This window comes from Ornithorhynchus anatinus, chromosome 5 (genome assembly GCF_004115215.2).
Source record: "Ornithorhynchus anatinus isolate Pmale09 chromosome 5, mOrnAna1.pri.v4, whole genome shotgun sequence".
Classification (NCBI taxonomy): Eukaryota; Metazoa; Chordata; class Mammalia; order Monotremata; family Ornithorhynchidae; genus Ornithorhynchus; species Ornithorhynchus anatinus.
In genome coordinates, this window is record NC_041732.1 from 80449453 (window position 1) to 80466808 (window position 17356).

Genomic DNA, 17356 nt, shown 5'->3' on the forward strand with positions numbered 1-17356 from the left:
GCTCACAGTCTTAATCCCCATTTTACAGATAGGGAACTGAGGCACAGAGAAGTGAAGTGACTTGCCCACAGTCACACAGCCGACAAGTGGCAGAGCTGGGATTCGAACTCATGAACCCTGACTCCAAAGCCCGTGCTCTTTCCACTGAGCCACGCTGCTTCTCCAATTGAAGACACATCTCCAAGAAGCCTTCCCTGATTAAGCCCTCTTCTTCTCCCACTCCCTTCTGCGTCGCTTTTACTTGCTCCTTCATTCATCGTCCCTCCCATCCCCACGGGGCACATAGGTGTGGATCTGTCTCGTCTTATGCCGTCGAGTGGTCTCCGACCCTTAGCGACGCCACGGACACGTCTCTCCCAGAACGCCCCATCTGCCATCGTTCTGGTAGTGGAGCCATAGAGTTTTCTTGGTCAAAATACGGAAGTGGTTGTCCACTGCCTCCCTCCGCGCAGTAAACTTTCATTCATTCAATAGTATTTATTGAGCGCTCACTATGTGCAGAGCACTGTACTAAGCGCTTGGAATGTACAAATCGCTAACAGATAGAGACAGTTCCTGCTCTCTGACGGGCTTACAGTCTAATCGGGGGAGACGGACAGACAAGAACAATAGCAATAGAAGCAAGGGGAGGAACATCTCATTAAAACAATAGCAAATAAATACAATCACTTGAGTCTCTGCCCGTGACTCCGATCGCTTAGTACAGTGCTCTGCACACAGTAAGCGCTCAATAAGCACGACTGAATGAATGACTCTCTCCCATGCCGTTACTGCCTTGCACAGGGGAGTTTTGACTTGTAGCAGATTGTCCTCCACTCGTTAGCCACTGCCTGAGCTAGGAAGGGAACGGACAGGCCTCTGCTTGACTCTCCCTCCCGTAGCCGAGACTGGAAGAGTCCTGGAAACTCACCAGGTGTGACCCTGAGAGGGGAGTATATATATCTGTAATTTCTTTTTCATTTATTTAATATTAATGTCTGTCTCCCCCTCTAGATAGTGAGCTCGTTAAGGGCAGAAATGTGTCTGTTGTTATACTGTACTCTCCCAAGCATTTAGTACAGCACTTTCCACCCAGTAAATGCTCAATAAATATGACTGAATGAGTGAACTGTGCTATCTCACTGTGGAGGGAACAAGATTTTGGGTGAGGGTCTCGGAGTGTCGTTGGTGGCTATTTTCCCCAGAATGAGGTTATCACTTTGAGGTAAGAAGGGAAGGAAAAAAGGGGGTGTGTGAGCAGAAGAAATCTGTGAAAGAAGTCAACCCATCTTAAAATTTATGTCAAGACAATTCCACACCCACATTAATTGCTGAGGTTCCCTTCTCCCCTCTCCTTATTCCCCTTGTTTTTTTTCTTTTTGCTGAAATCAACTGATCGATTAACGGAATTTATCGGGCACTTGTTCATTCAATAGTGTTGATTGAGCGCTTACTATATGCAGAGCACTGTACTAAGCGCTTGGAATGGACAATTTGGCAACAGATAAAGACAATCCCTGCCCAATGATGGGCTCACGGTCTAATCAGGGGAGCTCAGAACTCAACATTTGGGAAAGTACAACAGAGTTGGTATACGCAGTCCGGGCCCACGAGGGATTTCCAATCTTGAAGGGGACACAGGCATGAAAGTAGATTCTAGATGTGTACATAAATGCTGTGGGGCTGAGGGTGAGGTGCGTATCAAGTGCCTGAGAAACAGCGTGGCTCAATGGAAAGAGCCCGGGCTTAGGAGTCAGAGGTCATGGGTTCAAATCCCGGCTCTGCCACCTGTCAGCAGTGTGACTTGGGGCAAGTCACTTAACTTCTCGGTACCTCAGTTACCTCATCTGGAAAATGGGGGTTAAGACTGTGAGCCTCACGTGAGACAACCTGATGACACTGTATCTGCCCCAGCGCTTAGCACAGTGCTCGGCACATAGTAAGCGCTTAACAAATACCAACATTATTATTATTATTAAGTGCTTAAAGGGTACAGATCTAAGTGAACAGGTGACACGGAATGGAGGAGTAGAGGAAATGAGAGCTTAGTCAGGGAAGGCTTGCATGGAGGAGTTGGGATTTTAGTGGGATTTTCAGGAGCAACAATCAATGGTACTTACTGAGTTCTTACTTTGTGCTGAGCACTGTATTCATTCAGTCGTATTTATTGAGTGCTTACTATGTGCAGAGCACTGTACTAAGCGCTTGGAATGGACAATTTGGCAACAGATAGAGACAATCCCTGCCCAGTGATGGGCTTACAGTCTAATCGAGGGAGACAGATGGACAAAAACAATAGCAATAAAAAAATAATATAATATATAATATACATAACATAATATGTAATATAAAATAATATAATAAAAAAATAGAAATAGCAATAGAAAACAATAGCACTGTGATTCTATTTATTGCCATTGTTCTTGTCTGTGTGTCTCCCCCGATTAGACTGTCAGCCCGGCAAAGGGCAGGGACTATCTCTATCTGTTACCGATTTGTACATTCCAAGCGATTCAGTACAGTGCTCTGCACATAGTAAGAGCTCAATAAATACTATTGAATGAATGAAAGTAAGCTCCTGATGCAGTAGTCAAGGGAGGATAAAAGTCCAACCCAATTATCTTGTATCTACATCAGTGCTTTGTACAGCCTCTGGCATAGAGTAAGCGCTTAAAAAATACCATTAAAAATAAGAATGCTTGAATCAGCATGGTAGCGGTAAGGAAGGATTTGGATTTTAGAGATGTGGGGAAGGTAGAACCACCGGGATTTGGTGACAAAGTGAATATGTGGGTTGAATGACTCAGATGAGTCAAGGATAATGCCAAGGTCACAGACCGTAAGGCAGGGAGGTTGGTGGTGGGGTCTACAGCGATAGGAAAGTCTTGGGGACGATGTCTAGGCTGTAAGCTCCTCGTGAGCAGGGAGGGTGTCTAACAACTCTGTTATACATCACTCTCCCAATCAGTCACTTATATTTGTTGAGGGTTTGCCCTTTGAAGAGCCCTGAACTAAGCACTTGAGAGAGCACAATGTAATGGAATTCCTTCAACTGTATTTGAGTGCTTACTGCTTGCAAAGCACTGTGCTAAGAGCTTGGGAGAACACGCTATAACAATAAACAAACACATTCCCTGCCCTCGAACTTACAGTCTACAGTGGGAACTGGTCAGTATAATCCCCTGCAAGCAATAAGGGCTCAGGAAATACGATTGATTGGGAAGGTCAAGCGCTTAATATAGTCCCCTGCACGCAGTAAGGGCTCAAGAAATGATTGATTGAATGATTTGGAAGGACAGGATTTGGTGGGAAGACAAGGGTTTCTGCTGCTGTAGCCTTTCGGTGGCCCGGCGCCTTCACACACCTATCAGAAAAATAAGGACCCTCCGAAATGGCTCGTACCTACCTCGGCGCTCAATACAGTGCTTGGTAAAGAGTATGTGCTTAACAAATACCATAAAATAAAAAGGCTCCTCGGGCGGCCCCGCCGGGACCCTCAGGGCCGACACCTACCTGCTCCCCGCTGTTGGGCCGCGAAGGGAGGCCGGCGTGCCTCCCACCTCCTCCCCTTGGTCCTCTGAGAACGCAGGGGCTGAGGGGTCACACTTCACTCTGCTGCCCGGATCATTTTTCTGCAAAAACGTTCAGGACACGTCACCCCACTCCTCAGAAGACTCCAGGGGTTGCCCATCCACCTCCACAGCAAACAAAAACTCCTCACCATTGGCTTTAAAGCGCTCCACCACCTCGCCCCCTCCTACCTCCCCTCGCTAATCTCCTTCTACAGCCCAGCTGGCACAATTTGCTCCACTAATGCTAACCTTCTCACTGGTACCTCCATCTCACCTGTCGACCCCTGGCCCACATCCTGCTACTGGCCTGGAACGCCCTCCCTCCTCAAATCTACCAAACAATCACTCTTCCTCTTCTTCAAAGCCCTACTGAAAGCACACCTCCTCCAAGAGGCCTTCCCTGACTAAGCCCCTCCTTTCCTCTTCTCCCACTCCCTTCTGCGTCACTCTGACTTGCTCCCTTTGCTCTTTCCCCCTCCCAGCCCCACGGCACTTATGTACATAGCTGTCATTTTATTTACTTATATTAATGTCTCTCCCCCACTCTAGACCGTAAGCTCGTTGTGGGCAGGGAATGTGTCTGTTTCTTCTTGCATTGTCCTCTCCCAAGTGCTTAGTACAGTGTTCTGCACACAGTAAGGGCTCAATAAATACGGCTGAATGAATGAATGCCGGTCCGTCAGGGGCTTAGGTCGAGGTGATAATGTTGGTATCTGTTAAGCACTTACTATGTGCAGAGCACTGTTCTAAGCTATCTTCCCCTTAACAAATACCAACATTATTATTTCCCCTATTATTGCCCTATTTATTTTCTTAATGCAGTGTACATCCCCTTGATTCTATTTATGTGCGCCCCACGGGGGACAATCTGATGACCCTGTATCTTCCCCAGGGCTTAGAACAGTGCTCAGCACTCAGTAAGCGCTTAACAAATACCAACATTATTATTATTATTGTTACCCTTATTATTGCCCTATTTATTTTCTTAATGAGTGTACATCCCCTTGATTCTATTTATCTCGATGATGGTGTCTTTTTGTTTTGTTCTGCTTTGCTTTGCTGTCCGTCTCCCCCATTTAAACCCTGAGCCCATCATTGGGCAGAGATTGTCTCTATCAGTTGCTGAATTGTCCATTCCAAGCGCTTAGTACAGTGCTCTGCACATAGTAAGCACGCAATAAATACGATTGAATGAATGAATGAATGAATGAATGAATTACTATTATTACTCTGGGCCTCTCTTACCTCATCTTTAAAATGGAGGTTGAAAGTGTGAGACCCATGGGGGAATGGGGACCTCGTTGACTTGTATCTACCCAAGTGCTTAACAAGCACTATTATGATGATGATGATGATTATTATTAATAATAATAATGATGCTCCATCGTGGCCCCAGGAGCCCGGTCCTCTGGTGGAGCGCAAAAGGCTGTCGATGCTGAGGTTGGGCACTGCCAGTTGGCCCAGGGCAAGGCTTGGGCTCGCCTCATGGCTCAGTGGAAAGAGCCCGGGCTTGGGAGTCAGAGGCCGTGGGTTCGAATCCCGGATCTGCCACTTGTCAGCTGTGGGACTGCGGGCAAGTCACTTCACTTCTCTGGGCCTCAGTTTCCTCATCTGTAAAATGGGGATGAAGACTGTGAGCCTCATGTGGGACCACCTGATGACCCTGTATCTCCCCCAGCGCTTAGAACAGTGCTCTGCACCTAGTAAGCGCGTAACAAATACCCACATTATTATTCTCTGTGCCTCGGTGACCTCATCTGGAAAATGGGGATGAAGACTGTGAGCCTCACGTGGGACAAGCTGATGACCCTGTATCTCCCTCAGCGCTTAGAACAGTGCTCTGCACAGAGTAAGCGCTTACCAAATACCAACTTTATTCTTATTCTCTGTGCCTGTTACCTCATCTGTCAAAGGGGGATGAAGACTGTGAGCCTCACGTGGGACAACCTGATTCCCCTGGGTCTCCCCCAGCGCTTAGAACAGTGCGCTGCACCGAGGAAGCGCTTACCAAATACCAACATCATCATTATAAATGTCAGAGGAGGTGACCGAGGCCCACAGAGGTCATGGAAAGAGCCCGGGCTTTGGAGTCAGGGCTCATGAGTTCGAATCCCAGCTCTGCCACTTGTCAGCTGGGTGACTGTGGGCAAGTCACTTCACTGGGCCTCAGTGACCTCATGTGGAAAATGGGGATGAAGACTGTGAGCCCCACGTGGGACAACCCGATTCCCCTGTGTCTACCCCAGCGCTCAGAACAGTGCTCTGCACCCGTGGCTCAGTGGAAAGAGTCTGGGCTTGGGAGTCAGAGGTCCTGGGTTCAACTCCCGGCTCTGCCACTTGTCAGCTGTGCGACTGTGGGCAAGTCCCTTCACTTCTCTGTGCCTCAGTGACCTCATCTGTAAAACGGGGATTAACTGTGAACCTCCCGTGGGACCACCTGATGACCCTGTATCTCCCCCAGCGCTTAGAACAGTGCTCGGCACATAGAAAGCGCTTAACAAATACCCACATTATTATTATTGTTATTAGTAAGCGCTTAACAAATACCCTCATTATTATTAGTAAGCGCTTAACAAATACCCACATTATTATTATTATTAAGTGGCTGGCACAGAGCGGGGGAAGGGAGGCGCCCCGGGTGACCCCCCCCCCCGCCAACTGAGGCCCGGCCACAGAGGGCGATAAGGGGGGGGGCTGAGGAGAACTACTTGTCGGGGCGGAAGGATCGCGGAGGTCGGGGGAAGGGATGAGTGGGCGGGGCGGAGGGATGTGAGGGGCGGAGGGATGTGACGCCGACGACGGCGGGGAAGTAGTTCCGGGTGCAGGGCCCCGGATGTTGGCCGCCGCCGCCGCCGCCGCCGCCTCAGCCGCCTCAGACGCCCGAGCCCCGCGCCCCAGTCGCCGCCGAGGCCTTTCCCGAGGGCGGACGAGTCCCCAGCGGCCCGGGGCGCGGCTGGGCCGCCCCGGCCTGCGAAGCCCGTGGTGAGTAGAGAGGCGCCCCCCCCCCCCTTTCCCCCCGGCCTGAGGAGAAGAGAGAGAGAGCGGGCCCCGACCCTCGCCCCCCCCCCCCCCCCCCCCCCCCCGCTTCAGCTGCCGCTGCCCCTCACGGCCGGCCGCGCACGCCCCGGACCCCCCTGACCTTAACGCTCACCTCTCCGACACCTCCCTCCCCTGCCCCCCCCCCCGGGGACCGGACCGCCCCCGCCGCCACGCACCGGGGACACACACAGGCACATGCTCACACCCACACAGGGACACACACATTTACAGAGACGCACTTAGACACAGTCAGGCACAGACACACACACAGAGGCACAGAGACACACACGGAGACACACACAGGCACATAGACACACGGAGACAGACACCGACACACACAGACGCACACAGAAGCACATAGACACACACACAGAGGCACAGAGAGACACACATACATACACACACAGAGACGCACACAGACACCGACACACACACAGAGGCACAGAGAGACACAGACACACGGAGACAGACACACGCGTAGACACAACACACACACAGAGGCACAGAGAGACACACACACATGCACAGACACACGGAGACAGACAGACACACACACACACGTAGACACACACAGGCACGAAGAGAGACACAGAGACAGACACAGACACCCACACACATAGACACAGACACATAGACACACACACACAGACACACACACACAGGCACACATTAAAGAGAAGCAGCATGGCTTAGTGGAAAGAGCCTGGGCTTGGGAGTCAGAGGTCGTGGGTTCTAATTCCGGCTCCGCCACTTGTCTGCTGTGTGACCTTGGACAAGTCACTTAACTTCTCTGTGCCTCAGTCACCTCATCTGCAAAAATGGGGATTAAAAAAAAAAAATGTGAGCCTCACGTGGGACAATCTGATTATCCTGTACCTACCCCAGCGCTTAGAACGGTGCTTGGCACATAGTAAGCGCTTAACAAATTCCAACATTATTATACAGAGGCACATACAGACACACACAGAGACACACAGACACATGCACAGAGACACACAGAGAGAGACACACAGAGCTACAGACACATACACAGACCCACACGGAGACAGAGAGACATAAACACACAAACAGCGACACATAGGCACACACAGAGACACAGGCACATACACAGACACACACAGAGACGCACAGAGAGAGAGACACATAGAGCCACAGACACATACACAGACCCACAGAGAGACATAAACACAAAACAGAGACACAGGCACACACAGAGACACACACAGAGCCACAGACACGTGCACAGACCCACACAGAAACAGAGGCATAAATACACACACAGAGACAAATACACAGAGACACATAGGCACACACAGAGACACAGACAGACATATACGCAGACACACACATAGAGATACTGCCCATCGACCACCAGTGCGGATCCATCGCCCCCGGCCCACCCCTCCCCCTTTGCCTCCTTTGCCCAGTGGCGGGGCAACAGATGATGCGTCGTGCATTTTAATAATGATAATGAGGGTATTTAAGTGCTTCTGTGTGCCCAGCAATGTTCTTCTAAGCGCTGGGGTATTGGTTCATTCATTCGGTCGTATTTATTGGGCCCTTACTAGGGGCGGGGCACCGGTCCAAGTGGGCCACAGAGAGAGACCGTCCCTGCCCGACTTTGGGCTCGCAGTCTAGAACGGGAGACGGACGGCAAAACAAGGAGTCAGGCGTCAATTCCATCGAAACAGATTCATTCACTCAAGCGTATTTATTGAGCGCTTACTATGTGCGGAGCGCTGGTACAAGTCGGCAACGGAGATGATCCCTGCCCAGCAACAGGCTCACAGTCCAAACGGGGGAGACGGACAGCAAAACAAGGTGTCAGGCGGCAATTCCATCAGAGTAGATTCATTCATTCAATCGTATTTATTGAGCGCTCATTATGTGCGGAGCACTGGACTAAGCGCTTGGAATGGACAAGTCGGCAGTAGATGTGGACAGTCCCTGCCCAACAACGGGAGACAGACAACAAAACTAGTAGTCTGACATCAATATCATCAAGATAAATAGAATCATAGATATATACACCTCATTAACAAAACAGTAATATATAATATATAAAAATAGGCACAAGTGCTGTGGGGAGGGCAAGGGGGAAGGGCATAGGGAGGGAGTGGGGGGAATGGGGAGGAGGGATGGAGGGAAAGGGAGGGCTCAGTCTGGGAAGGCCTCCTGGAGGAGGTGAGCTCGCAGTAGGGCTTGGAAGAGGGGAAGAGAGTTTGGCAGAGGTGAGGAGGAAGGGTATTCCAAGACAGTGGGAGGACGTGGACCAGGGGTCGACAGCGGGACAGGAGAGAAAGAGGGACGGTGAGGAGGTGAGCGGCAGAGGAGCGGAGTGTACGGGATAGAAACAAGGTCATCAGGTTGTCCCCCGTGAGGCCCGCGGTCTTAATCCCCATTTTACAGATGAGGGAACTGAGGCACGGAGAAGTGAAGCGTCTTGCCCAAGATGGCACAGCTGACAAGTGACCGAGCCAGGATTAGAACCCACGTCCTCTGGCTCCCAAGCCCGGGCTCTTTCCATTGAGCCACGCTGCTTCTCCATGGTTGCGGCTGAGTCCTCCTCCCTCTCTTTTATTCATTCGTTCAGTTGTATTTCTTGAGCCTGTACTGTGTGCAGCGCACTGTACTAAACGCTTGGAAAGTACAATTCAGCAGTAAAGAGAGACAATCCCTGCCCACACCGGGATTACAGTTTAGAAGCAGGGAGACCGACATCAAAACAAGTAAACAGTCATCAGTATAAATGAATAGAATTATAGTTCTATGCAGGTCAAAACTAGTAAACAGGCATTCATAGAAATAAATAGAATTATAAATATATACAGAAGGGCTGTGGGGCGGGGAGAGGAGGGTAGAGGAAAGGGAGAGAGTCGGGGTGACAAGGAGGGGGAAGGGGAGCTTAGTCTGGAAGGAAGGGGTTGCAACTAGAAGCAAGAAGTTCAGGTTCTTCTTAGGCTCAGGTGAGGGGTGCGGTTTTAGCCGGGGCTTCCCTCTCCGAAATGGAGAGTGTTCAGGCTTTGGGTCCTGACAGATGCTGGAAGATCTCATCCTTTCTTAGTCCTTTCTCTTCCCACGCCTGTGGTGGAAAGCTTCCAGCTCATCCTTGTCATGGTCCTCAATGACTTATTAAAGTAGGAGACCGGGCAAGCCCTGGGACGTAAAACCAGTGATGGTGAAACCGATGATCTTCATTTTTTTTCTCCAGTTCGGTTTTCACCTGTGTTAGACAGAGGTCTCCTCCCTTTCAAGGCTGGTATCGCCAGGATTTTTCAACCTAGAAGCCCTAAAGTAGAGTTCCTCGTCTCGAGGCTATAGTAGGGGCAAGCATTTATTGAGCGCCAGTTGGATGCAATACGCTTGTACTAAACCCATGGGAGGTACAGCGTAAGCAAGCGACCCGTTGCCTGCCCACAGGGACGCTCTACTGGGGAAGGCCATAAAGTGTTGACAGAGTAAATCAAAATTCATTCAATAGTATTTATTGAGCGCTTACTATGTACTATGCACCATACTAAGTGCTTGGAATGTCCAATTCGGCAACAGATAGAGACAATCCCTGCCCATTGATGGGCTTACAGTCTAATCACGGGAGACAGACGGACAAAAACAATAGCAATAAATAGAATCAAGGGGATGTACATCTCATTGACAAAATAAATAGGGTAATAAACATATATACATATGCGCGGACGAGCACAGTGCTGAGGGGAGGGGAAGGAAGGAGGCAGGAGCAGAGGGAAAGGGGGGGAAAGGGGGCATTTGAAGAAGCACCGACACTTCAGTCCTGAGGGCGGGTAGGAGTCTGAACACAAGTGCTTAGAACAGTGCTAACGCACTGCGTCTCCTGTTTATTGGGCCGGTTTATGGGGAATATTGGAGCGCGTGTGTTGATCGTTTGCTTCCTTCTGTTCAGCCCTGTCCACTCTGTGTAGCAAGGAGTTCAGGATGCTTTATCCGAGTTCCTTATTTCCTGGTTGTGTTTCCATTAATCTCTGCTGGGAATTCCCCAATTAATTCATACGGAGGCATTGCCATTATTTTTCTTGGCTTGATCGATCCACAAAGAATTTTAAGGCTATGGGATTTTTGGAGAGGGAGTGCAGGCAGCCATTTTTCATTCCGTGGATTGTGTCTCCCTACAAGAAGTACGTGTTTATCCCCACCGGTGGTTCAGCCTATTGGAATGAAGTTTCCCTTTATCTGGCCTTTGTAGCCCTTCCTTGAAGAGGAGTGCTTGAGGTGTTTTCCCCTTTTTGAGCGTCCAGTATATTTACTGACAATTTATCTTTCTGGGTCTTGTGCGTTTTCAAACATTTCTAGCTTTGTATTGGTGTCGCATCGCTTGACGCTGTGCCCCTCAGTGATCGTCCTGCTTCAGTGAATGGTGTTATTATCATGGTCTAATGAGGTTCCCGTTTCCCTATTCCTGTTTGAGTCCTCCAAAATTCAGTTCCTTGGCCTGGTGCAAAGGATAATAATAGTAATAATAATGATAGTATTTAAGTGCTCACCGTGTGCCCGGCACTGTTCTAAACACTGGGGTGGATACAGGATAATTGGATTGGACGCAGTCCCTGCCCCACATGGGGCTCACAGTCTTAAACCTACTTTTTTAGATGAGGGAACTGAGGCACAGAGACGTTAAGTGATTTGCCCGAGGTCACACAGCAGACAGGTGGAGCCAGGATTAGAACCCAGGTCCTTCCGACTCCCCGACCCATGTTCTATCCACTAGGCCACGGCGGCTTCTGTGGAATTTCAACTTGATTCCCTCTTCCGTCTTGGAGAAGGTTAGTGAAATTTTTTTTTTTAATTCCCCGCCTTCTCCCCGCCCATGCCTCCAACGTTGTGCAGTGTTTTTCTGTTCAGAGGGGACTGAGACCCTTATCAATCCATCATCTTTACTGAGCACTGCACTGAGTCTTGTTTCCGATCTTTTTCCTCTTCCAGTGTGTGGCTGAGCTGACGGTAGGTTTTCTCTCAATCAGTGGTATTGATTGAGTGCTTATTGTGTGCACGGAGTTGTGCTGAGCACTTGTACAATAGAGTCGGTACGAGATCCTTGTACACAGAGAGCTTCCGTTCTAGAGGGAGACAGACATGGAAAATAAATTGTAGATAAGGGTAATGGCAGAGTATAGGGATATGTTTGTAAGTGCTTCCCGGCCTGAGGGTGAGGTGAATAGCAAGTGCTTAAGGAATACAGATCCCAAGTGCCTACATAGGTGATGTGTCTGTTTATTGTTGTATTGTACTCTCCCAAATGCCGAATACCATGCTTTGTACACAGTAAGTGCCCCAATGAATATGATTGAGTGAACGAATTACAAAAAGGAGAGAGAGTAGGGGAATTAACGGCTTAGTTGGGGGAGGCCTCTTGGGAGAGAAATGATTTTAGACCGGTTTTGAAGGTGGGGAGAATGGTGGTCTGCCGGATAAGAAGGGGGAGGGAGTTCCAGGCCCTCTTAGAGAGAGGATGTGGGTAAGGGGTCGGCGATGAGATTGAGGTACCGTGAGTAGGCTGGCACTAGAGGAGTGAAGTAGGGGGCTGGGTTGTAGTAGGAGATGAATGAGATGAGGGGAGAAATAATTGTGTACCGTTAAATCCGTGGTAAGAAGTAGCTGCTCGATGCGGAGGTGGATGGGCCGGACAGTGTTTGAGGAGTGGGGAGATAGAGGGTGAACGTTCTTGGAGAGAAACGATCCAGGCAGCACGCTGAGGAGGTTGATGCAACGGTCGAGGCAGGATGTGATGAGTGCCTGGATCAGCGTAGTACCCCTTTGGATGGAGAAGACAGAGCGGATTCTAGAAATGTTTCGAAAGAAGTACCGACAGGATCCGGCGACGAGTTGAATGAGAAAGAGGAGTTGAAGATGATGCCAAGGTTATGAGATTGTGAGATATGGAGGGTGGCGAGACCATCTTCAGTGATGGGGAGGACAAGGATGGAGTGGGAAGATGAGTTTTGGTTTGAACTTGCTAAGCAGAGGCATCCAAGAAGAGATGTCCCGAGGGCAGGAGGAAATAGGAGACTGCAGTTAAAGAGAGGGATCAGAGCTGGAGAGGTAGATTTGGGAATCGTCCACACAGAGGTGGTAGTTGAACCCTTTTTTCTGGGTTGAATTCAGCAAGCATTGAGAGTGGCTTCTCATCGTATGGAGAACTGTGTTTGTATAGAAATGGCCAGTAACATGGTTGTAGACGAGTTTATGGTGGAAGGATCTGTAGTCCTCTCTTGAGCCTCCCCATAAAATTGCCTCTCAGAAACTTCCCTTTCCCCAAATTATCTGACTAAATTCCAGGTACCTCTCTGTTTTTATGCCCAAGTTTCTCTTGTTATATTCTCCCTCGTAAGTATTTTGTTCCCTTTATAATTCCTTACCTTCAAGTCCCTCCGCCTGCTTTCTGCTCTGAATAAATTGTCTCCCCTTGCTCTTTTTCCCTCAGATTATGGCATCTTCTCTAAACCCTTTCTGGTCTCTCGCATCTTCTGGCGTAAACCCAATCTTATGAGCTGTAGGCCTCAGGGAAAGGAGGAGAATCTGGGCCTCATTTGGGAACATTTGTTTTGGTGGCGGGAAAACTGGGCTGAAAGTCAAGAGATTTGGCTTCTAGGCTGGCGTCTCAGAGGCTTGCCATATCCTCCATCAAGTCTCTTAAAACTTTTGGCTCATCCCCTCACAATCCTTGGAGAAAAGCGCTCTGTTAAATAAGGTGATTTAAAAAAAAATGTCGTAATGACAGATGAGATCAAGTTATTAGCATGTACTCGCTCAGCCTGGGACCTGTCACTCCAGTTGAGGTTAGCAGCGATCAGTCTGTGCTATGGAAGTATTTATCCAAGCCTGTGGAATAGGATCACTGTTCTGGGCATGAAAGGGTCAAAACCAGAGTTCCCAGGACCGGCTCGAAGGACAGTGGCAGGCCCGACCGAGGTGTCTGGGCGTCCTCCTTGCCTTCGCTCATCCTTTTTCTGGCGTCGGCGTCTCTCCCGCTGGTATTTCTGACATAGAGAACTTAGGACAGTAATTGGGGGGTGGGGGAGGCAAGTGAAAAGTCAAGAAATAACCTTCAAGGAAATAATCATTAAATTTTAACTTGACTAGACTGTCCCATCTATTTCTATATGCATACACAAAGTCCATGTAAACTTAATGCAAATTGCATACATTTGCCCTTGTAGTCACTTCAGCTATTTCACGCACCTGAATGAAGCCCTCAGGATAATCCAAGTGGAAGCTCTTCTGCCTCCTCATTTGACAAGGTCATAGATGAGGGAAGCTGGGATCAGTGAACTTTTCGGGATGACGGGTCTGGAGAAATGAAGAAGCATTCCAGTTGGGGTTGCACTGCAGACTCCCAGAGAGCATGGACTATGTTGGCTTTGCTTTGCCGCTCAGTACAGAGCCTGGCACCTAGCGCTTAACAAATGACGTCATTATTATTAATGTCCGATAGGAAGATATATGTGTAAAAACACTTAATATTAAGCTACAGAATCACGCGTATGGCCATCTTTCATCATTCTAGTGAAACTCTATTTAACGTGTCCCGCAAAACTATTGACACACAAGCACTGGTGGGAAATAGGCCGCCTTCTTTTACAGAAGCAAAGGTGACTCCAACTTGTATGTCCAAGCGACCGGTTTCTTCTCTGAGAGGAGTGGAGCCACGTGGTGGCTAAATATGTGGAGAATTTCTTTGTTTTTCTTTGGGTGGGGGAATCCAGGCCAATTACAGATGGCCTAGGAAATTTCTGGTTCCTCTAGCCACTGTCGTAAATCTCTGAGACTAGGAGGCCCACGTAGGGACAAGGAGTGTATCCGATGTGAATATCACGTGTATAGCCCAGTGTTTAGTGTTTGGCACGTAGTAGACGCGTAACAAATACTATCATTATTGTTATTATAACTGCATGTATTAAAATGAAACTGCATATTCTGGAATCATAGCAGCAGTCTCAGAATGTCTCTAGGCCTTTGTGATATGAAGGGCACATGGTCTAGTGAGAAGGGCCTGGGACGCTTGTGTCCACCCCAGGACTTAGAGCAGCCTTTGACACATAGTAAGTGCTTAACAAATACCTTAAAGGGGGCAGGGGGAAGAGGGGTATGGATCTGGGGTTGAAAGGACCTGGTTCTCCCAGTGGCATTGTCACTGGTCTGCTGAGATATTTTGGGCAAGTCACTTGTCCTCTCTACCTCAGTTTTCTCATCAATTCAGTGGGGGAGAAGAGTCTTTAACTCTCCGTACCTTACAGGGATGTTGTGTGGACAAAATGAGATGAGTAATCTGGAAGCGCTCTGGGAAAACAGGGCAATACAAAGTCAAGATATTCTTATTTGGAATATGTTACTGGTAAAGCTTTACTTTGGTTTGTGCTGATTGGGTGTGAAATCAACTTAGGTTAAAATGTGCTTGGTATTAGCGACTTTGGAGTTAGATGAATTCCTAAGACCTGTCGGCCCCGAGCTTTGCCAGAAGTGTTGCCTATTTTTCCAGCCTGAACCACGTAACCATATCTGCCCCTCTCCAGCATTGGATTGTAAGCCCCTCGAGGGGAGGAGCCATGTCTTTTTACTCTTATTGAACTCTTTGGAGCACCTAGTACAGTGTTGGGTTCCCCAAAGGAATTCATTAATATTATTATTTAAAGAAATGAATGAATAATTGAATCTACACATGCAGTTGTTAATCCTCCAAACCATGAGGAATCGTCCTGGAATTCACCTCTGCTCCATGAGTTAATTTTTGAGCAATGAAGTGAGTTTTGTGCTGTTTGCCTCCTTCAATAATATCTACATCTGAAGATGAGATGTTAGGGTTCGCAGTTAGAGTTAAAGTCTCTCACCCCAAGGATCTTTCAGTCTTTGGATGGGCTCCTTTATTTTTGGTTTAAGCCAATTTTTGCTGAAAATTCCCAGGTTGTTTTTCTTTTTTTAATTATGAGACTATATGGGTGGAAAAAAATTGATCATTTTCAAATACTTTTGAATTTTGAGAAATTATTGAATACTTTAGGTAAGCTCTCTCTATTAAAATCCTTTCTGATATCCAAAATATTCCGGCCCGAACCTTCGTCAGATGACTGAGGATGGGAAACGGGAAACTCCACCTGTTTCTGACGTGAACTGGGTTGGAAATTTTTTTAGCTACTATCCTTGCGTTGAAGAGAGATTCAAAATTCCCTCTTCTGCCTGCAACCCTGAACTCAGAAAGGGTGATAGATATTTTTATCATGTCCTTCAAAAACCCTTCCTTCAAAAAACCATGCTGGGAAACAGCATGGCCTAGTGGATAAAGCCTGGGAGCCGGAGGACCTGGATGTAAATTCCGGCTCCACCACTTGCCTGCCGTATGACCTTGGGGAAGTCAGTTCACTTGTCTGTGCCTCAGTTTCCTCAGCTGCACAATGGGGATTCAATAACTGTTGTCCCTCCTACTTAGACCGAGCACCCCATGTGGGACAGGGACTGTGTCCAACCTGATTAATTTGTATTTATCCTAGTGCTTAAAACAGTGATTGACATCTAGTTAGTGTTTAACAAATACCCCCCACCCCAACCAGAAAAAAAACCCAAAACAAAATCTGGTAATTATCCAGAAATCCGTTTTCACCGGTTATTGTTGTTGATAAACTCTCAGAAAAGAAAAAAATCAAAATAAAGGGCTCTCCCCAAGGGAAAAAATTAGAGAGATGAAACTGAAGGGAGCGTAGATATCTATGGCATAAAGATCTTTTATTAAATGCATGCCAAATAGGTTCACGAGTGTGGGAGTAAACTGGTTGTATTGAGGTCATTGATGTTCCATATTGATTGGAGGACACTTCCTGGTGATGAGTTCACCGGGTCTGCAGAGGGAAATGATGGGTGGAGGAGTGGGGGGCTGGAGGTGTTGGGGGAGGGCGGTTGGCATTTGGGGACCTGGAACAGGCTGTGTGACCAGCAGGTTTTGTGGGAGGCAAGTGAGAGTGCTTAGCTCTCGTGGGGAGCCTTGACTCTGTGGATGGAATTTGACTCATTCATTCATTCAGTTGTATTTATTGAGCGCTTACTGTGCAGAGCACTGTACTGAGCGCTTGGGAAGGTACCACACGACAGTAAACAGTGACGTTCCCTGCCCGCAATGAGCTCACAGTCTGGGGTGGGGGAGAAAGACCATCAGTACAAATAAATAAAATTACAGATATATACATAAGTGCTTTGGGGCTGGGAGTGGGGAGAGCAAAGGGATAAATGAAATTACAGATCTGTCAGTCAACTCGGGATCTTTGGAAGGTTGGCAAGAGGGCTTGGTGTATCTCACAGGGGGTGGGCCTAGCTCTTTGGAGCTGGCTGGGGAGTGTTTCAGGAGTTGGGGCTCTCAAGGGCTAAGAAAAGTTTCCAAGAAGGAACCATTTTACAAAAAAGCTATTCTGTAGGGATTAATGAATGATTTAAAATATAGAATGCTAAAAGATAAGGTGGAGGTAGGTAATCTCAAGGAGCTACATTCCTGCTTTTGTGGATTTTACAAAATCCAGAGTCTCAAACAGGATAAGCGACACTAAAACCATGTCATTAAAGCTCTCCCAGGTGCTTTCATGCCTTCTGCTTTCTTCGACCATCCCACCAAAGCAAGCTGTCTCCTACCTATTCTCTGCCACTTTTAGCTAACACATTTAATTGCCACTTTCTTCCAGCCCTATCTTCACGCCCTCTCTGACCTATGCTTGCTCTCCCAAATCTTTGTTCCCACCATGTTTTCTGCTCTAACG

At 48.2% G+C, this 17356-nt stretch overlaps 1 protein-coding gene across 2 annotated transcripts in view; it reads left to right on the top strand.

Moving 5' to 3' along the window:
* Positions 1–6418: 6418 nt before the first annotated feature.
* FOXJ3 (forkhead box J3) overlaps positions 6419–17356 on the top strand; it is a 123915-nt gene continuing 112977 nt past the window's right edge. For both annotated transcript variants that reach the window (XM_029065393.2, XM_029065395.2), the window contains exon 1: positions 6419–6533. The gene's annotated coding sequence lies outside the window, so the exon portion shown is untranslated. The remainder of the gene's footprint in view (positions 6534–17356) is intronic.